Raw genomic sequence first — 22,887 nt, forward strand, 5'->3', positions numbered from 1 at the left:
TTCATTTCCTGAGTTAGGATCTCACACGTCACCCAGAATGGGATTTGTGACTTGCTTGTGGAAAAATGGAAACCACATTTGGATATGCAATTCTGGGGAGGAAACATTTGCCAAAAACAATTGGCTTTGACATATTTCATTTCCATTATCTGCAACATCACAGCTAAAATGTGCTTTCTTCTTTCTTGTTCTCATTTGCTTAGGAAGCCCAGATCAGACTAGGACAGCCTGGTGCAGCTTCCTAGACCACTGCTTACAAACTGATTCTTCTTACATATTGAAGAGAGCACACACATTTCCTGCCCTTGTCAACATTTTATTTACCTTAGGATTATAGACACTTCATATTTTCTTTTCCAAATTAGATAGCATTTGTTTGATTTTTGCTTCTGTGGCCTCATGCACACACTTGGCAAGCCCGCTGCCACTTGAGTTAGGATCCTAGTCCTTTTCCTGGTCATGGAACATGATCATTCTATTTACCTTTTATCCAAAGTTGTCGCAGGCTACCACACCTAACATTTATTGGATGACTTGTGGTCTCATGCATTTGTTTCCCATGCTGGCTTGGAGCTTTCAGGCACTGGATCTTCATTTCCCTAGAAGCTTGTATTTCAGGGTGAGCCACTGAACCCAGCTTAGCATAACTTATTTTATTTATTACATGTTCATTAAATCCTGGATTTGAACCATCAAAGCAATTGGATGCCTATGGCATAGTAATAAAGAAAAAAAAACTTTCTACTTTCAGGTCACCTGACACAAGGGAACATGATGAAATGTAATGGAAAGTATCAGTTGCTATGGAAATATATTGACTTTCCTCTGTCTGGTGAAATTTTTATCTGTTATGGAATATAGTATATGCTTTCCTGGTCACTTTGCCTATGAATTAAATTCTTCTTGAAAAAATTGCTCAGGAGCAAATAACACTATTTTGAAGATGGTGCCTTTTAATGACTAGATACATAAAACAGATACTAAATGGTTAACAAATCAATGGTTTATTACTATCATTCCATTTCTTTGTGACATTGTTTGTTTTTAAGTCAGATCAGAACATGTATACTGTACCGTTCTCATAGACTATAGATTAGTGTAGAAATATAAAAGTGTTGCTATGGGCTAGGAATGTGGCCTAGTGATAGATTGCTTGCTTAGCATAAATGAGGCCCTGGGTTTGATCCCTTGGTACCACATGAACAGAAACAAATGAATAAAATTAATAAAAACCCATTGACTACCATTAAAAATAACTGTTCTTACTTAGGTCCTGACTTTCACTATTCCCACATTATATCACATTAAATACATTATATATTGCAGAATACTGTGTAGCATGGCAAAACCCTAACCTTACCCAGCTATCTTAATGTTGCAATAAATGCGGTTTACATAATGGTTCCAATGGATTTCACAGACAAGAACTGGTGAAGTCATGTCCTTATTCTGGCTCATTTTCATACTTACTTTGATTCAAATTTTCCTGAGGGCAAGGAGAATGCTTTGTTTGTGACATTAAAATAAGATAAATCTTTAGAAGAAATTACAATCATAGTTAGGCAATTAGCACATGTTGAATTATTTACTGTTGGCTATATAACAAAATTCTTTGGAAATGATTAATGGCTTGTACCTTCAGGAAACTTAGGGGGATTTCTGAATTAGTTTTATCATAGTGAAGATCTGCCAGGTTGACACTAGGAAAGTACAATCCGTGTATAGCCACACCACTGGGCTTCATTCTGGACAATTTTGGCAGAAATTATTCCTGATTTTTCTTTTCTCACAGGCCATCGTGTTCAACTTCTTCTTATCTGTTCACCTGAGCCTTTCTCTGTTTTTCAATATTACTCCATGATGACATTTAATGCAATATTTGTAATTTGTATATGGAGTTCCTCAACAGAAAATAAGTTATTTGAGGATAAGAAGTGTGTTTTCTTCTTTGTGAAATGTTGCCTAGAATTTAATCACTTGTCTTAAAACTAACCCTCTAGGTTCTGAACTGTTCCGTGAATTACTTGTGTAATTCAATAAGATAAGATTGAGATGGCCACCAGTGGCTGGTGCAGTGGCTCACACCCCTAATCGTAGCTACTCAGGAGGCTGAGATCTGAGGATCAAGGTTCAACCCAGCCCAGGTACAAAAGGACCTGAGACTCTTATCTCCAATTAACCTCTTGAAAATGGGAAGTGATAGGGCAGTAGCCTTGAGCTGAAGAGCTCAGGGACAGTACCCAGGCCAAGTTCAAGTCCCATGACCCACAAAAAAAAAAGGAAAGAGGGCCGGGAGTTTGGCCTAGGGGTAGAGTGCTTGCCTAGCATGCACAAAGACCCAGGTTCGATTCCTCGGTACCACATACATAGAAAAAAGCCAGAAATGGTGCTGAGGCTCAAGTGGTAGAGTCTTAACCTTGAGAAAGTCCAAGGACAGTGCTCAGCCCCTGAGCTCAAACCCACAACTGGCAAAAAAAAAAAAAAAAAAAAAAAAAAAAAAAAGAAAGAAAGAAAGAAAGAAAGGAAAAAACACAAAGGTTTCTAGTTCGAATACTAATAATGCAAAATTTAAAAAACTCATTGAAATAAACAATGAGTCATAGAGGAGATAAATATAACAGAAAGGGCCTAATTCCATGAAAAGGTACACAATAGCTATGCTATGTTGACACATAGCAAAGAAAGAAGGAAAACACAAATTGGACATAGGCTACGTTTGGAATGTATATTTCTTCAATGTTTTCTTATGAATTCTAAGGTATATATTACTGACAAAAATAATTACAGAATATAATTTGAATTCTAGAAATAAAAATATAGACTTATACTGTGTTGTCAGAATTGTTGGAATTTTAAAAGACTTTACATTATAGGAAATTTATGATTGAAAGAGCTGAAGAAAAGTTGATTTATAAGTTATGAAGACAAATTATCATAATAACAAGAAGTAGTATTCAAAAGATGTCTTAATCAGTGATGATAGCTTTGTGGAGAGTGTAAAAACCATGAAATATTAATATGGAAACATCTTCAGGCACTGTTAAAACTGTGAAAAGTTTAGCATTGACAGATTTAATTTTTTTCTTGTTGCAACCTCTGATTAAGCTCTAACACAAAACTCAGCTAGTTCACAGGTTAAAAGTAAGAAAGTAAGTAATAATTTAGTCTATTGGAAATTGAAACTTTACCATTGGGTAATAATTTTTCCTGATATTTTACTTATTAATTTGTCAAAATATTATTTTACAAATTTATGTTTATTTGTTTTAAACTCTCAGCTTAATGACTATCTGAGTGGGTTTTATCTTTGGATCATTAAATGCTCTCAGATCATAACTACATTTTTACAAACGGTTACCCTGGTTTATATTAAATAGCACTCCAGTATATATTCATCCTGAGTCAAATTCCCATTGGAATGGAACACCTTTATTTTTTTTTTCATTTGTTTGCTATCAAAGTCCATTTGGATATCCATAACACCATCTATGGGCCATAAAAACTAGCAGCACATGCCAGGCACTGGTGGCTCATGCCCGTAATCCTAGCTATTCAGGAGGCCAAAATCTGAGGATAATAGTTCAAAGCCTGCTGGGGTACAAAAGTCCATGAGCCTCTCATCTCCAGTTAACCACCAGAAAATCTGAAGTGGTGGTGTGGCTTAAGTGCTTGAGCACTCGTTTTGAGTAGAAGAGCACGGAGAAAGCACCCAGGCACATAGTTTAAGCCCCACAATGGACATAAATAAACAAATAAATCAGCAACAGTCATGGACAGCCAATGGCTAATGAGACTCTACTGTCACATATCAAGTGAGCTAATGGCTAGTGGGACAACCATTTCTTATCCCTTAAAACTACAGAACTGTGATCAACCATGACACAAATGTGTCTCCATTCTTCTCTTTGGAGCCTCAGTGCCTGAGTTTGAGCACACTCAGTGGGATGAAGAAAGTGTTGTGATTGTGAGTTATCCATATGAGAAATCTTTTCTGGACCACATATCTAAATAAATAGAATTCAACAAAACACAAATGAAAAATGTATCCTCGTTTTCTAGTATGTTAAGGAATAATTTTTAGAATTTTCTGAAGAATAAGAACACATTTTCAAATACAAATTAGGACAATTAATTTCTGTATTTTGCTATAAGCTACTGAACAGGTCATGCTTAGGCTTAAAACAGTAGTTAAATAAAATGGTTGCCATGATTTTAATTTGTTCAGTGTGATATATTCAAATAAAATGATGAAAAGAATAAAAAACATTGAAAACATTAAAATGCCAATCAAGGACATAAATAATTAATATAGCAATGGCTTTACATTTTATTTTCAGTTTTTGTGCAGTTATCATGCTATAGAGATGCTGTATTACTTAGGTAATATCTAATCTCTCTTATTTTTGTAGTGTTTACCCCAATTGTAATATATTAATTATTTACTTCTGTGAATTTCTTTCTTCATACTGAAAGCTTTATAAAATTAAACCTCCTGTGGAAAGAGTTGCTTGCACTGCACCCTCCAGAAACATAGCCCTTTCTAATATCATTATCTTCAAAACTGATATTACTAAACACCCAGTAACAAAACTCAGAAACCTTGGACTCAGCACTGATATCTTCCTGTCCTCTCTTCATACACCATCTATCAAATGGGCATCTACCCTGAGCATCATAACCCAGGATATGATAAGGACAACTGATCAGCCATGCTCATCTCTGCACTATTCACAATAGCCAAATGATGGAAACAACCCAGATGTCCAAATACAGATAAATGAATAAAAATGTAGGATATCTATATCTATATCTATATCTATATACACAATGGAATTCTACATAGCCAACAGACAAGATAAATTAATAGCATTCACTAGGAAGTGGATGAAATTAGAGAGAATCTTGTTGAGTGAGATAAATTAAGACCGAAGTAACAAAAGGCACATGGTATCCTTAATATGTGGATATTAGATCCAAACAGTACAAGAGTGATGGCTCAATATTTGGGCACCCAAGGTTATGGACATAGTCTTGGAGATATAAACATTACTACATAGACATAAAAGTCTATAATTGGTTATATTATATAGATTGATAGGCATCTATGACATAAAAACCCTCAGCTTAATTTTAATTATGTTTTAAAATCTATGTAGGGGTGTTGTATATAGAGAATCCTTTATTGAATACTTGTTTGTTAAACATGACATTTGAAATATGATGTAAAAATAAGTGTTAATAAAATCTTAAAAAAAGCAAAAAAGGTATTTCTACATTGTCTTAAATTTTCTACACATCTGATAAAATTACTTTGAACTCTCTGACTTCTAACTGGGTTATTCCCACACTCAGCCAGGCAATTTAAATGCCTCCTACAAGAGCCACCATTTCAAAAAACAGTTCTACCTGGGGAGCTTCCCCATTGAAAAGGCTGACCCCCACTTTCCTTTCCAATCTAATATTCCACCAACTTTATTTAAAGTTTATGCTTATGCTTGTATTCTTTTATAATTGCATACTACATTAATGCAAATAATTTACCTCTCCTGAAAATGCTTTTTTCTTTCTTCTCTTCAGCTTTGTATCTGTTACTCATCCTTAGACACCTGCTTCAGTAGCACTTCTTCATTAAGCTCTCATATTAAATGTTTTCCTAGCAGTCTCTCAGATTTGTCAGAGTTGCAACTTGACATTTGTTTTCAGATTTATTTGATTAATGCCTGCTTGCGGTAGAAATGACTATGAGACCACAAGGTTGATACTGAATTATAGATATGTGCCATATAGTAAGCTCAATAAATATTTGCTAAATACATAAATAAGTAAATTTAAATTATGTCTATATGTTTTGTAGAGAAAGGAGGCTTTAAGTGACACTAATTGTTTATAAAGCTGACAAATTATATTTCCTTTTTGATTACAGAGGGAAAATGATGGGTCAATAGTGTGTTCCCAATACCTGGTATAAGTAAAAGTAGAGCAACTGAGAAATCTAGCTAACATGCACATGCATGCTTGTGCCTGTGCGTGTGTGTGTGTGTGTGTGTGTGTGTGTGTGTGTGTGTGTATGTGTGTATGTGTGTGTATGTGTTTGTGTGTGCATTAGTTCTGGGACTTGAACTCAGGGTGTGAGCACTGCCCCTGAACTTTCAAACTCAATGCTAGTATTATCATCTGAGCCACAATTCCATTTCTGGCTTTTTGGTAGCTAAGTGGAGATAAAAGTCTCACAGGTTTTCCTCTCTGAACTGGCTTCAAACCATGTTCCTTAGATCTCAAGCTCCTGAGTAGCTAGGATTAAAGGTAAGAACCACTGTTACCCAGATATTTAACTCATTTTAATTAGTTCTTCACAGCTTCAATTACTCTTCAATAAACAGACAGAATCAAGATGTTCTCCCTACAACTCAATACGATACCGTAACCTTAAAATTTCCAACAAACTTTGATAATAATAGTACTTCTTTACAAGAGTTATCAGTTTCTGTTTGTGCAGTGTGTTACCATGGCTAGGAAATATTTCCTGACAAAGGTCTTTTAAAGTAGCTATCAAGTGCAGGTAAACAGCTGTTTTACAGTTGATAAGGCTGAGAAGGATAATATGCAGGCATCGTTGCCAATGGCAACAAATCCCAGGAGATCTTGAATGTAATATTTCCATACAGATTATTAAAAGTAACAGGCAGAGTAGTCTGTGATGTGCACTCTAGCAATCCTATGTCTTACAAGTAAAAAAAGAGACCTTGAATAAAGAAAAGAACTCCTGTTTACACCCCAAAGTAATCAATGTTGTGTGCAGATATGTCGAAAGTTAGATAAGGAGAAAGTCAGTGGCTGAAAAAAAGAATAAAGTAAAAGGAAACTAAAGCTAGGAAGGAGTACGAAATTAAAGACAAAAACGAAACACTCAAACCACTAACAACTTTTATGTCAAAAATTTGAAATAAATACATGACCATTTCCCACCAGTGCAAAATGAAATTATTGTTAATTTATTTAACAAGAACTTTATTAAATAAGCCCTAGATACCCTTGTAGTGCAAAGTCAATGACTAAATCCATTGAATAAAGATTACTTCATCAAATGATGTGTAAGAACTTCATATATACACATACAAAATATACATGTAATATTTAATCAGAACATTATGACTGTCTAAAGGTTTAAAAAGTTATAAGGGCACTTTAAAATTTATAATCTTAATTTAGACACCTTTAATTTAACTACATCATGCAATAAAAGTAAATCTTTTATTTATTTTTCATTTAACTGTAGCTGTGAAACATTCTTCACTATAAGTGTGTGTGTGCATGTATGTGTATACATACATATATGTATATATATGTGATTACCTATCTAACATTCAAGAATCACTTGAGTCTTTATATGCAAGTTTTAATATGTTAGTATTGACTGAACTATAATCTCTCCCAGACTATTTTGTGATATCCATAACCTTCAAAGTAACTATATTGGAGACAGGACCTTTAAAAAGGTAATTAAACAATATCATAAGGCTGGGTCTTAACTAGATAGGAATTATAACATTGTACAAAAAGGAAAAGAGACAAGAGATCTCTTCCCTGTATTCATAAAGAGGAAAGGTTGTGTAAACACCTCTAAGCCAGGAAGAGAGGCCTCACTCACCAGATATCAAATTTCCTGGCAACTAGATCTTAAGCCTCCATCCTGTAAAATAGTGAGAAAATAAATGTCTGTAGTTTATAGACAGTCTATGACATTCTGCCATGGCAACTCTAGATTAGTATACCTTCTCATTTTATTTTATAAATACACTTGTATGACAGATCTAATATTTGATACATGATATAATGCAGACATTCATATTTTACTAAACCAAATGAATAAATCAAATAATAACTTTCAAATATAAAGGATGTTAATTTCCTTTTAATTAATGATTTTAGTTTTTTATATCTTTGGTTCTTATATGCTATGGACATGATTCTATTTAATGGTTTATGTAATACCTATGTGGAACATATGGCTATATTCCCATGTTTTGGAAATGAAGTCAAATGAACAGGAAGCCAAGAGTAAGAGAATTCATATTCATTAAATATCCACTGAATATGTGAAAATATGTCTTTAACAAAAAATAAATGTATATATATATATATAAGTCAAGGAACTGTTATATTCCTATTTATAAATGTAATATTCATAAGAATGTTATACTGATTAGTATAATGCTAAACAATTCAAATGTCTCAATAAATATTTATTGGTGATAATTATAATATGATTAGGCATAGTATTTCATCTCTAATTCTTTATACCACCTATATCTGTTCAACAGTGTGACTAAGTTGAATATCCAGATAGCTTTTGAGCTGATTTTAATCCTAACTAAAATAAACTACCATCAGAAGTAATTTTAGAAACACAATTCAGATCAGATTTCAAAGGGACTTGCAAAAATGTCATTAATTATGATCACTGAAATATGAATTTTTAGTTACTGGTGGAATGGTTTAAAGATTGAAATCAGTATTGCCATACCAGCCAAGTATGTGTCTTCTTTTCATCAATCAAAATGCAGCTGTTTTTTAATTCTGTATGACTGTTCAGCAGTTCGCATACTTTATCCCAGCCATTACTTCTGCAGAAAAGCTTTTTTCTGATGCATTATGCTTCATGTGTTTTCTTTTATAAACTTAAAAGATTTAAATGCATATATGCATTTAATCTCAGTTACAGAGTTCATATTTCAGCACCAAGTGTATTTAGTAGATATGTTTGTATACTAATGTATAAATTTGTATTTGTCTTTCTTTGTCTTTCTGTGATTTTGTAATATGTATGTTACAGGACATATTATATATACATATACTCTGAGTAATATCCCGACGGAAAACATATTTCTGTACTATGAATCTTCAACACTAAAGGTAGTCAGAACCATAATTTGAGAGATCAGATTAAGAGAGCCAGTTCTTCATAATCACAAGAACAAAATTGTCATTGTCGGCTAGGGAAATTGTCATGTAGGGAAAAGACAATGTAAAATTAAAGCGACAGAACAAAGATTTAAAGAATAAGGTTACACTAAAAGCATATCTAAATTCAAATCATTCCACTCTCATTCTATGTAAAACTTGCTAACCTGAGATTAATTTATAAATAAGAATTACATGTTGATCATAGAAATTTTCAAGAAAAAATAGATGTATTCATGAAGGCAAAACATTTTTAAGAAATGGATTAAAGCCCATATTCCCAGCACTTGGAAAGCTAAAGGACTGAAGGAGGAAGAGGATTTGAGGTGAATTTGAGCTACAAATTCACCGCAAACAAACAAATAAGGAAGTATTTAATACGCAGTGTCTCATATTTTACTCTAAGGAAAAGCAAAAAGCAAAAACTTGTACTGGTGGGAAATGAGGAAAGACAAGCCTAGGAAGTAAGAAGAATAACTGTAATGAATATAATTTCTTAAATCTGAGTAATATGAACATGATGTAAAGAAGGAAACTAGAAATTTTAAGGAGTGGTATGGGTCAAAAAAATTTAAATGTTTCACATAGTATAGTTGATAAAACCAGGCTAAGAATGTATCTGCTTCTGTGTCTGCTACAATTTAGTGGAGCCTCAATCTTGATTCACCTTTGGATAGAGCAGTTAAAGAGCACTTAAGGAAATGGATAGTGATTACCAATATTTGTTTCCTCTGACCTTAAAATACGAAGCACATTCTGCCAATGATTACAAATGGACACGTTGCCAATGTTAAGTTGCGGGTCCACCATATTCCATTTTCTTTTTTTATTCAGAGCACCAGAAAGAGGTTTAGATTTGATGTTCCTTAGAAACAGAGGACCTTTCCATTTGTTCTCCTGCCTGAGAGAGTGTAATCAAATTCTCCACTCATACACAAATAGCATGGAGACACCTGTACATTTCATTTTCAGAAATAATAAATAAATAATAAATAGTGTTTATTTTCCTGTATTGATATTTGAAGATATCACATGAGTAATTATTGCAAAGCATGAATTCAGTCAGGTGAGTTCCTAAAATCTCTATATCTAGGAAGTTCATTCATTCATTCAAAACATATTCACATTTGATAAAATCTTTAAGTTTTGCTTAGGACAACTAAAGATAGTTTTGTGTGAGATAGTTGTGCACACACATGCACATGCTCGCGCGCACGCACACACACACACATACACACACACACACACACACACACACACTGCTTTTGGGCTTGAATCCTTGGCCTGAACATTGTTCCTGAGCTTTTTCTGCTCAAAGTTAGTGCTCTTATCACCTGAGTCAGAGGTCTATTTCTGTCTGTTTGGGGCTTAATTGGAGATAAAAAAGTCTCACAGAGTTTCTTCCCCCTGGTGGCTTTGAAATTCAATCTCCAGATCTCAGACACTTCAGTAGTTGGGATTATAGTCACTGGTGCCCAGTGATAAGAATATCAAATTTATAATCTATTAGAATTGTTGCAAAATCTCTATAAAATGATAATGACATGTCACTAGAACATAGTAAACATGAAAGAGAACAGGAAGTAGTTAGTACAATAAGTTAATGTGTACTCGGGAACTTCAAAGATAATATTATTATGTATGTGTGTATTTATATGTGAATGGGAATGTGATTTATATTGGGTTATTATAGGCTGTGAACAGGCAGAAATCATTAAATACAGTAAAGTAAAGGGATAAACGCAATTAAACATATGAAAGAAAATCAGGTGGGAAGTGATTAATTCCTACATGCCTAAAATATAAGGTGGTTTGGAACATATTTCATTTATCAAAAACAGAACCACCACCTTTAATTACCTGAAACAGAGTTGCAAGTTATTCTTTTGGGACTTTACTCACCCACTAGGAGGAATGATAGCACAACATTTGCAAAGAAATGGATGGATCTAGAAAAAATATAAGGTAAGTGAAATAAGTCAGGCCCAGAGAGTCAAAGGACACACATTTCATTTCATATTTGGAAGCTAGAAGTAATCTAACTCACCATCTAACAATTTATATCAGGAAAGTGGCACTTGGAAGATGTTATAAGTACCTCAATGGGAGAGGTGTAAACTGAAGAGAGGAGGATGAGAGAGAATTCAGTCATAATATTCAATACATATCCTATAAAATTGAGAAAACTAAGGAAACAGGATGGATTGGAGGGATAGGGTGGTTGATGAATATCAAGATCAAGATACTTAACTGATTTTTTCCAGTGGTAACTCTATTGTACAACTAGAGATGATAAAACTATGATTAAAATTTAATTAAAATTTTGTAACCTTGAATATATCACATCTACTTATATAATTAATCAATTATAACCAAGAGGCTATTTGTTATCAAAATAAGTTTACAAAGTAAATAAAAGCTCTGTCAATAGGTTACAGTTGAAATTTTCTGAGATAATCTATTGTTCCCGATACAATTTCTTTAGTCTTATTGTATGCTCAGGTGGACTTTGAGAGAATAGAGTTGGTGTATAATGGTCATAAAAGCCTTTATATTACTGCATACTTCTTCCACATTTTAGCTTACAGGGAGAGACATTGCCAGTCTCATTCTGTACCCTGAAGGAATACACATAAAAATGTCCAAATCTTTTTGCTTCCATCTTCCAAGAGTTAAGAGCACTTGCATCCCCTTGCCTTGTTTAAGAAAATTCTTAATTAAACAATTTTGGGGGGTGTGCAAATTCGTTCAACCACTATGGAAAGCAGTATGGCAGTTCCTCAAAAGACTAAACATAGGGCTCCCCTATGAACCAGCAATTCCACTACCTGGCATTTACCCAATCATCCAGAAACAAGGACATACTAAATCCAGTAGCACAACAATGTTCATTGCAGCACTATTTACCATAGAAAAGATATGGAACCTAGATGCCCCTCAGTTAATGAGTGGATAAACAAGATGTGGTATTTATGCACAATGGAATTCTATGCTGCTGTCAGAAAGAATGACATTGCCTCATTTGTAAAGAAAAGGAAAGACTTAGAAGAAATCATATTAAATGAAGTAAGCCAGACTCGAAGGAACATAGGCTCAATGGTTTCATATAGTATGATGCTAAATGTAAGGACCTCCAGGATATAGAAACAAAAGCCATATAATGAATGATTGTTGTCCTTAATGTACTATGTTATCTCTGATCTCTTTTACTGTGCCTTGGTGATCTCATATTTTTATAGTATTTTACCTTGGTATGTGATATATTGTATATATGTTTATTTGGTTACTTGAAATAGGATTGGGAAGGGGAAAAACAAGATGAGGGACAGGGGTGTTGGAGAGGGAAATGGGAACCAAGACATGAGAAAGGGTATCAATGTTTGTGAACTAATGCACATTCTATCTGGTGAATATAATATAACCCTTTATTATTTACAATAAAAATATACAAGAAAATCTTTTTTTGGTAAACACATGATAGAGTCACTGTCTTCTTCTAAACTAAGGTAAGTAAACAAATGTGAATCTCAGTTTGCTATTTTACTTTGCAAGTGAAGTTCCTTCGCTGTGAACTGAATATATTCATGACATTCTTGTAACTACTCATCAATTTTTTCCATATTGTATGTACTAGAATAAAATATTGTAGTGAACTTTTTGTGTTCAGGGAATTATGGACATGTCTTTGCCAAACTAACCATGTTCACACACCTCACTTATTGCTCATTGTGAAATATATCATATGCTCTCTCCATTATCTCCATGAGTGCTTGAAGATTTATGTAAGTTTAGCACTACATTCACCCTAACATACATTGAACATTAACAGTTACATGATCTCAATTTTTGGAGATAAGCTAAAATGTAAAAAAATTATACATATAGCCGGGTGCAGTGGCTCAGGCCTGTAATACTAGTTACTCAGGAGGCTGAGATCTGAGGATCAAGGTTCAAAGCCAGCCGATGCACAAAAGGACCTGAGATTCTTATCTCTGATTAACCTCTAGAAAATGGCAAGTGGGGCTTAGCTAAAGGGTAGGGTGGTAGCCTTGAGCTAAAGAGCTCAGGGACAGCGCCCAGGCCAAGATCAAGCCCCATGACCCACAAAAAAACATATATGTATATATTCATATATATATATATACATATAAATGTGTGTATACATATATACAAGGCTTCTATAGGAACAACTAAATTCTAATATTAGGAATTTATAGCAAGCCAATCAACCTTTATTTCTTGTATTTTGAAGACAGGCAAACATAGGCAAAGGAGTTAGAAAGCTTCACAGAATAAGGCAAAAGATAAAGCTTCAAGTATGTATTGGCGTGGAGAAGGTGTAGTTAGGGCATCTTGAAGAGAGGTGTTTTTTTTTTAAAGATTTAGGGATGTGTATATTTTGAATTTCCCATTGGTCTGAAGTTAGAGGTAGAAACCAGAATTAGGGGAGCTGTCAATAATTGTTTGGCCTGCAATATTGAGGTAGTGGTTTCATTTCTGTAAGTCTGACTTACAGATAGCAGACTGGATAGAGGCAGTGGTCAGAAATTCTGTAATTCTGACTTATAGAAGACTGGCTTCCTAAGCTGGCTTCCACAATGAATTGTTTTGCTGGGCATGTTATTGCACACAGCAGATCAGGCTATTGTTCATCTATATTGTATTCTACTCATATATTCATAAATTTTTGGTATCCAGATGCAACAATGACACATTGTGGGGGTTAAATAATTATTTATTTGGATTTATTATTAAACAATCTTTTTTAATGAGTGTATTGCTTCTCTACTTAAATTTGAGGTTATACTGCTTTTGCCTTGCATGTATGAGATTTGCAATCATTGCTAGATTTACTTAGAAAAAAAGAAAAAATCTGTTTAAGTGTAATTTTCTGAAATCATCAGTTGTAGTCAGATGACACTTCAAGTTTTTCATTGTTGCTCAAAACCAAGAAACCTACTGAAATTCAGTCTAAATTGCTTAACATGAAAGTGAAAGCAAATGCACTAAGAAATTGACTATATTTCAAAAATTCAGTTTCTTAGTTTGTTTTGATCATAATCTAGGATATACTCTCATTAAATCTGATGTGCTTTCTTCTTTAAAATTTCAGTGGAGTAAATCCCAAGGACTGAGAATTATATGACATATTTAAGTATCTATCTATAATCCATCATCTATCTAGATCTAGATGTGTCATGCTCTTCTATTTTCATTATCTGAGCAGGGACAAAGAAGATAAAGGAAAATAAGGTGAGAATGTATACATGCATTATACCACTGTATGAAGATATCATAAGAATATTGAAAGCTGTTAAACAATAGGAATAAAGGGACAATGAAGGAGAAAGTAATGGAGGAGGTTAATTGGACTAAAATATAATATAAACACATTTTAAATACTATGTTGATATGACTTTGTACAATTATTGTACACTAAAAAATGACTTGGGAGTTAAACAAGCTACTTTGGGAAATGGTTAGCAGCATGAAAAGAGACAGCCCATGTGGAAGTGAACATGAGTGATTATGATTGAAGTACTTTATATACTTCTCCAAAAAACTGAAAAAAACGTTTGGAAATTGTTTTAATAAGGAAGGAAGAGAATGAAGAGGTGGTAGAGAAAATGTGAGTTTGATCGAGTACATGCTATCAATGTGTTAGTGGCACAATGAAATGCCCATGTAAAACTAATATGTTCATAAAAATGCTTTGAAAAGGAATCGTCATGTAAGTATAAATTTTGTATCTTGCTTTTCTATCTCAGTAGAGAATTTCAGACATATATGCCTAGAAATTTATTTGTATTAATTGAAATGTTAAGGTTAAGAATGCAATTGCTATACTGTATGTTCATATAACAGGTGATGAGCATCAATCATGAGAATTGTCATTATCTTAGCACCTTCAAATGCTCCACAGTAAATTGATTGTGAGTACTCTCATTTCTTACCTATAAAGGTACAGTTTTCCATGACATCTTTTTTACTTCTAAAATAACTTCTTAAACTAAATGGCCCTAACAAAAGACCATCCATCAGGTAGCTTAACAGAACAGAAATATCTTCTCTCACAATTCTGGCAGTGGGAAATCTCTAGCCTCCATATCTCAGGCTTGTGCTTTGTGTGTGCACTAAGGGAGAATGTATTACCTGTTTGAACTTCTGCTGGATGCCAGCAATCCTTCACCAGCATTTCTTATTTTATTGCAGCAGATCTCCAATCACTGCCTCAGTGTTCACTGACCCTCTTCCAACCATGCCTTCTGTGATCTCTGGCCCTTTTCCCTATGTGTCCTTAGGCTTTCATGTCTAAATTTCTCTCCTCTTGAAAGAGAAAAAGTCATCAGATAGAAATCATCACATTCCACCATGAAGTTATGTTATCTTGATGACACCAGTGAAGTTCTCAGTGGAAACATTATGTGGTGGATTCTGCTGGAAGAGAGGTACATCATTGAGGGAACATCTTTGAAACTCCTATTGATACTCTAGCCTCTTCCTTTCTCTTTACTTTCTGGCTATCATAAGGTAATCAATCAGCTTTCTTCCACATGATCTTCTGCCTCACCCCAGCCCCCAAAATGCCTTCACCAAGTGACCATGGAACAAAAGCTCTGAAGCCATATGCCCAAAAAAGTATTTATTACTTTGTTGATTGATTTGAGGTATTTTGTCACAGCAATCAAAGTTAGTGCACACAGACATCTGTATTATACATTATCATACATTTCAAATTCTCGGCACTCTGCTAAGTGCTTTGTTATTTCATTTAAAGCTTTATAGAGATGCAATTTGTTGCATGACATTATTATTTTCATCTTACAGTGATTGCAAACTAAACAAATTCAATATGATTCTTCTAACTACTGAGGTATTTAAAGTAATTCTCATTAAATATCACTGAGAATAAACTCTGTATCAGGTGACATGAATCATAATGAACTTCAATATACTAGTCAGTTTTATTGTCTAGTTTATAGAAAGTAAATATAAAAATAGTCATACATTGCCGGGAGTTTGGCCTAGTGGTAGTGTACTTGCCTAGCATTCATGAAGAGCCGGGTTCAATTCCTCGGTACCACATATATAGCAAAAAGCCAGAAGTGGTGCTGTGGCTCAAGTGGTAGAGCCTTAGCCTTGAGAAAATCCAGGGACAGTGCTCAGGCCCTGAGCCCAAGCACAGGACTGGCAAAAAAAATAGTCATACAACCTCTTCTATATGCTTGACTAAATCTCAGGTTTCATCCCTTTAAGCCCTCAGGTAGCATATATCAGGAAAGGTTCATTCAAGGCAAAAACAATATTACATGCAGAAAAGGAAAAAATAAATTGTCTTTTATTTGTATTCAAGTGATTAATTTCCTCAACAAGTATCTTAGCACATAATCATTAGAAATCTTGAGCGTCTTGGATATAATTGGTAAGGACAGAGATTATTAGATATATTCGAATAGCATCTCTATCCATGTAAAGACAAGCATGCCAGTATAATATTCCTGTTCCATCTACATACCTCCAACACTAGCCTCCAAAGAAAATTACTTCTAATTGCTAGTTCTCTGATATTGACAAAAACATTGCCTATATGCAAGAACATTTCAAGCACTTATAAGAAACCCATAGAATATTTAAATAAAAAAAGCTTATGAAGACAGAATTTAAGCCAAGATAGTACAGTGTTAGTATAATATAAACAAAGTGGTTGCAGGAAAATATGCTCTAGTGAGAATTTTATTTTATATTCCCAAATTAATGATAATTATAGCCATCCATATGAATAAGCAACATACAGTGTGTGAATATACACACCTACCTACATAATGGAATAATACTAGTTAATAAAGAGAAATGTTATCAATGCATCAAAAATATGAAAGCATATCAAGATATGTTGGGTAAAAAGCCAGGATAAAATAAGGATATACTCCTTGTCAGTCAGTTTCAGATTGTTGTGAATAACTTAAGGGGAGAAAGTCCCATTATGTCTCACGGTTTCAGAGGTTTCAGCCCATGTTCACCTGCCTCACTTGTTTCTGAGCCATGGTGACAATCAAACAAGCTGCAAAATGCTGTGATGAATGAAGTCCCTTTCTTCAGGACAGTTTGGAAACAGAATGTACAAGAAAGTTCCAAGGACGAAATGTACAATTCAGGTGCAAACCCAGTGACTTATTTCCTTCAACACACCAACATGTAGTTGGTTGGAGATTAAATGGAGTCATAACTCTCCATGATAACAATTCCTTCTTAAAAGATCCACCTCTAAGCTGGGCATGGTGACTTAGCCCTGTAATCCTAGCTAATCAGGAGACTGAGCTCTGAGGATCAAGGTTCAAAGCAAACCCAGGCATAAAAGGACTTGAGACTCTTATTTCCACCTAACCTCCAGAAAAAGGGAAATGGTGCTTGGCACAATAGTAGGGCTGTGGCTTTGAGCTGAAAAGCTCATGGACAGTGCCCAGGCCAAGCTCAAGCCTCATGACCCCCCGCCCCCGACCAAAAAATTCCATCTCTAGGCAGAGTGCTGTTGGCTTAGACCTGTGATACTAGCTACTTAGGAGGTTGAGATTTGAGAATTGTGGTTCAAAGCCAGCCTTTCTATGAGACTCTATCTCCAATGAACCATCAAAAAGCATGAAGGAGAGCTGTGGTCTAAGTGGTTAAACACTAGTCTTGAGGGCAAATCTCAGGGACAGCATCCAGGACCTGACTTCAAGCTGAGCTCAACACACGCGAAGCAGCAGGAAGAGATTGCTGTAGTTCAAGTGGTAGAATGCTAGATTTGGGCACAAAAGCTTAGGGATATCACCAAGGCCTTAAATTCTCGTGTCAGGACACAAAACTAGTCCTACCTCATTACATGGTAGTGGAGATGAAACCTTTAACGTAAGGAAGGTATTCCATATCTAAAGCACAGTATTACGTTTTTCTATTTATATAAAGTTTTAGAAATGGAAAAATCATGAATAGCAATAAATAAGATTATGAAAGAAACTGAGGGTATTTTTGGAGGCATTGAAAAATGCTGTCCTTATCATGATAATACTTATAAATACACACACATATAGACGTCAAAGACAAATAGTTCTACCCTTCAATGTGTACATTTACTGTACATTGATTAAGACTCATTAAGTTCTAAAAATTAAAACGAATCTCTGCAAATCAGAGAAAAGAAAAGCCCATGGAAAGCAGAAGAAAGAGATGGAGTCATGAAACTTCATTTGAGACAGAACACAAATGAACTCATTATGTATCCAGAGATGCATAATGACTCATGAATGCCAGTTACAGGAGACCAATGCCCTCTTTTATTGCCTAAGCCATTTGGAGCCAGGTATTCTATTGCTTACCCCAGTAAAATGGAAATATTGCCTGCTACTAGGTTCTAGTCAAGATAAACGTGTATACCCCCAGCCTGAGCATAAAATAAGTTTAAATTTTAACTATTTCAACGATCATGGTGATGCACTATAGTTTATCATTTACTGAATGACAATATCTGGCAAAATCAATAGTTCTCTTAAGGGATTTTATTTATTCTATGAGATATATCTATTTTCTAGTAGGTAGTAATGTGTATTTGTTACTGAGGATGTGTCTTTTGATCTTCCTCTCCTTTAGTCAAAGCAAACAGAGTTATATCTGAACAGGCTCAATTTTAATAGATTAAATGTGTGTGTGTATGTATGTGTGTATGTTCTTGTATATTATATGGTATATATTTATGTGTGTTCATATATATGATATTTATTTATATAGTACTGACAAGAGTTTAAAATATATTACTTGTTATAGAGAAAACAAAACTTTAACATCAATATGTTACTTCCAGAAAACCTGCTTCATTTCTTCTTTTTCTTGTCTCCACGGAATTTAATTGCATTTGGTTGTAATTGTTTTATCTTGTGTTTCAGCATGTATTTCCAAACTCCTCTTTCCCAGTCAGTGTTAGTTACTAGAAAGATCATTCTAAATGTATCCTGGGAGAATTTATTTACTATGGCTGTCATAGTACCATAGACAAAATGTCTTAAATGACAGATATGAATTTTCTTTTAGTTCTTCAGTCTACAAGTTCCATGCGAAGGTCAACCGGATCATCTTTGACTATCTGATGTCTGCTTCATTGCACTGCATTCATGTGATAGTCCTCCTTTCCATTTTTATTAAAGGACACAGTCATGTTGAATTTTTACACACCCCAAACTTTATTTATCTCTTTAAATGCATAAATGCCAAAGAGAGTAATATTGGATATCCAGGTTGCGATTTCAACATATAAATTTTGAGGTACATCCTTCGTACCATAGTGTGTATATTCATTCCATAGCAGATATTATAGTAACTCATGTGTTGGATATGGTCCTCATTTTTCACAGTGTAAAGGAGATGTGATCAACAAGCATCAATATATAACCAATAAATACAAGTTTTTGATACAGTAATGGAGGCATGTTTAGGTTGGAACTACGTTAACATCAACTATCACATCTCAGCTTGCAATCAAGGCCTGAATTGATGAACACCATAAATCACAATTCACTACATAAATCAATGCACTCCGATTGGGTTGATTTTTAACTACATACTCACATATTTTCTCAAGAGTTAACAAGTTATCAATGCACTTCTGTAAAGTAGCCTACAGAGAACTTTTTTCTTCTATGACACCTCCCAAGTAAAATATTAAAATGTACATTTCCCCACTCCCTCTACTTTTGTCTTACTTCAGATCATGTGCAATTAGGGTTTTACCTGATATTTCATTTAGCCTTTTCCTTTGCAATATGCAACACAAAACTATTTTGAGCTACCATTTGAGCATTTTCTTCCTGCGGCTCTATAATTTCCACTGTTCTCCTCTGTTGTTTCTTCCAGTGAGAAAATTTAGTAAGTACAGGAGCATACTGACACAAAAGTGCACAGATGTTCGGTCTCTCTGTGAAATGGTGCACTGAGATAAATTCTGCTTCATTTCATGTTCAGCCCAGGGCTTCCTCTCATTTGCCTGAGTGACATATGTCAAGCTGTACTGGAGCCAGGATTCTCAGAAGCATTTACATGAGAATCTCAGCATGTATCCAAGGACTGAAAGTCTTTTCCTAAAATATCTTGATGCCTAGACACAACATGAGTACAATGGTGAACCATTGGTGGAAATAAAAAATCTCCCCAAAATTAGTTTCTCTTAGAATCAGGATGGTAAAACTCACCTGTTATCCACCTATTGCTCTGTTAATTACTGGTAATACCCTTGTCATATCCCAGGTCCGTTGATTAAAAATCAATATTTCTTAAAGTGTGCATGATGCTTAACCAATGAAGATAATGACTTTGAACACAAGCAAGTTTAGTATAAATCCGATCTACATTTCATATATCAATTAAAATGATTATTAAAATTTCTATTAAGACATCCATTATAGAGAACCACAAAAGAATTCAGCTATCTTCTTTTTTCTTCTGAAAGCTTCTTATTTTTATTTAACAGGCTTCTCTTCTCTAAAGTTTGGTTGTGATGTTTAATTTTTTTAGAGACTTTAAATTTTTCATAGGATAGAGCAGAAATGCTTGCATAGTTTTATAATTTTTAAAAATCTATACTCTTCAACATTTTTTTCTGTCAGTTTTTCCTTTTCAGTCTGTGAGGGGAATATTAAAGTGAGCAAAATACCTTTGAGAAATCCTTTATATCCTAAAATCTTTAGAAAATTAAGGGAAAGGGGTGAGTTGAGAGGGTAGCTGAGAATGTTGAAAAGATATAGTAGATTCAGAAATAGTATTGTTGGATGACCAGTCCTTTGTATAGCCACTTAAGGATAACAAAATTGATTTTTTAAAAATCCCTAGAATTACTCATTTTTCATATATTTTTATTGTAATTTAATAGAATGGTTGCATTATATTCACCAGAGAGAAGGTGCATTACTTCACAAACATTGATACCCTTTTTCATGTTTTGGTCACCATTTCCCTTCCCCCACCCCTGCCCTTCATCTTGTTTTACCACCTTCCCTATCCAATTTCAAATAACCAAATACAAATATATACAATATATCAGATAACAAGGTGAAATACTGTAACAATATGAGATAAACAAGGGACAGAAAAAAAGATGAGAGATAATGTATTACATTGAGGACAACAATCACTCATTATATGGCTTTTGTTTCTATATCCTGGAGGTCCTTTCATTTAGCGTCATTCTATATGGCCTTATGTATCTAGGTTTTGCTCTACTGTAAATCTCTGCTATGAGAGCCCAAGGTTTCTACTGATTATGACAAATGAGGGAAACCATTGAGCCTATGTTTCTTTGAGTCTGGCTTACTTCACTTTACATGATTTTTTCTAAGTCTTCCCTTTTCCTTACAAATGGGGTGATGTCATTCTTTCTGAGGGCAGCAAAGAATTCCATTGTGTATAAATACCTATAATTATTCTTAGAAGCCTAAGACACCTAAACATGTATTGTTTCCAGAAGTTGCTTTGTTAGGACTTTTCAAACTCTTTCATTTCACAGAAAGAATATACCAAAATCAAAGTTCTCATAATACTGTAAAGGAGAAGACATTTTTTCCTCTTTCTTTGTACCTTAGGTTCATGAAAGAGATTCCCATAATAAAAATTGATTAACATGAATCACACATATGAATTGATTTAATGGAGTTGATGTAAGTTTTTACATAATACCTGAGCCTTTGGAAATGAAGACCCACACAACCAGTGAATCCTGCCTTACTGTGTAGATGATTGTGTAAAAGTCTGATGGAGGAAAAAGGATATAACCTATGGGAAACTAGGGGGGGGTAAATTAGCAAGTTTATTTTTTCCAAATACTTGTTGGAATCTGTCTCCTCGAGGAATCACATGCTCTATTTATTGGGTGTAAACTGGTCATGTCTGGAATAAAAACTTTATGAACAGTTTTTTATTGCTTTTTTTTAAAAAAAATTCATTGTTGGGGTAATATATAGAGGGGATAGAGTTACATTCTTCAGGTAGTGAGCACATTACTTCTTGTGCATTGATACCTCTTCTAATGTTTTTGTTCCCCTTTCCCTGTCCCCACCCACACCTAATCATCTTGTTTTCCCCTCTTCCCTTCCCTATTTCAAATAAACCTCCTCCAAGCATCTTGATGCTTTCGACTTTCCTAATTTTAATCACATTTTCTAATTCCTCAGTTTAACAAATGCATTCATTTCAGTGGTTAATCTAGGTAAAGGAGGTGGTTCAAATGAGTAATTGTTGTCCTTAATGTAATAAATTATCTCTCATCTCTTTTGCTGTCCCTTGGTTATCTCATACCGTTAAAGTATTTTACTTTGTTATCTCATGTATTGTATGTATGCTTATTTGGTTATTTGAAATAGGATAGGGAAGGGGGGAAAACAAGATGAGGGGCAGGGGTAGGGGGAGGAAAATGGGGACCAAGACATGAAAAAGGGTATCAATGTTTGTGAAGTAATGCACCTTTTATCTGGTGAATATAATGTAACCCTTCTATTAATTACAATAAAAATATATGAAAAAAAGAAATTGGTTCAGCAATTGATTTTCTCCACAATGATGGCACTAAAGAAAGACATTCATTTCTTTGTTTTTTCCAATTTCCCAGACTGAATTCTGCTTGATTTTTCAGACAGAAAATAGAGAAATTCTTTTCCACAGAGGAATATATTTTTCACATGTTCAAAAATAATAATAAAGGAAACCACCCATTCGCGCCATTGGAAATAAATGTATGTGTGAGCCCTGAGTCTTCCTGTTCTCATTTGTTACAAACTACACTAATCACTTTTGTACCTGAGTCCAATTAATAACTGCACTGTGTTTCCAGTAGTGAGGTTACAATAAAATATGTTCAGGTTTGTTCAAGAAGACATTCTCTTTGATGGCATCCCTCTGGTCAGCTCG

The sequence above is a fragment of the Megascapheus bottae genome, chromosome 2 (assembly GCF_031878675.1).
Source record: "Megascapheus bottae isolate mThoBot1 chromosome 2, mThoBot2.hap1, whole genome shotgun sequence".
NCBI lineage: Eukaryota > Metazoa > Chordata > Mammalia > Rodentia > Geomyidae > Megascapheus > Megascapheus bottae.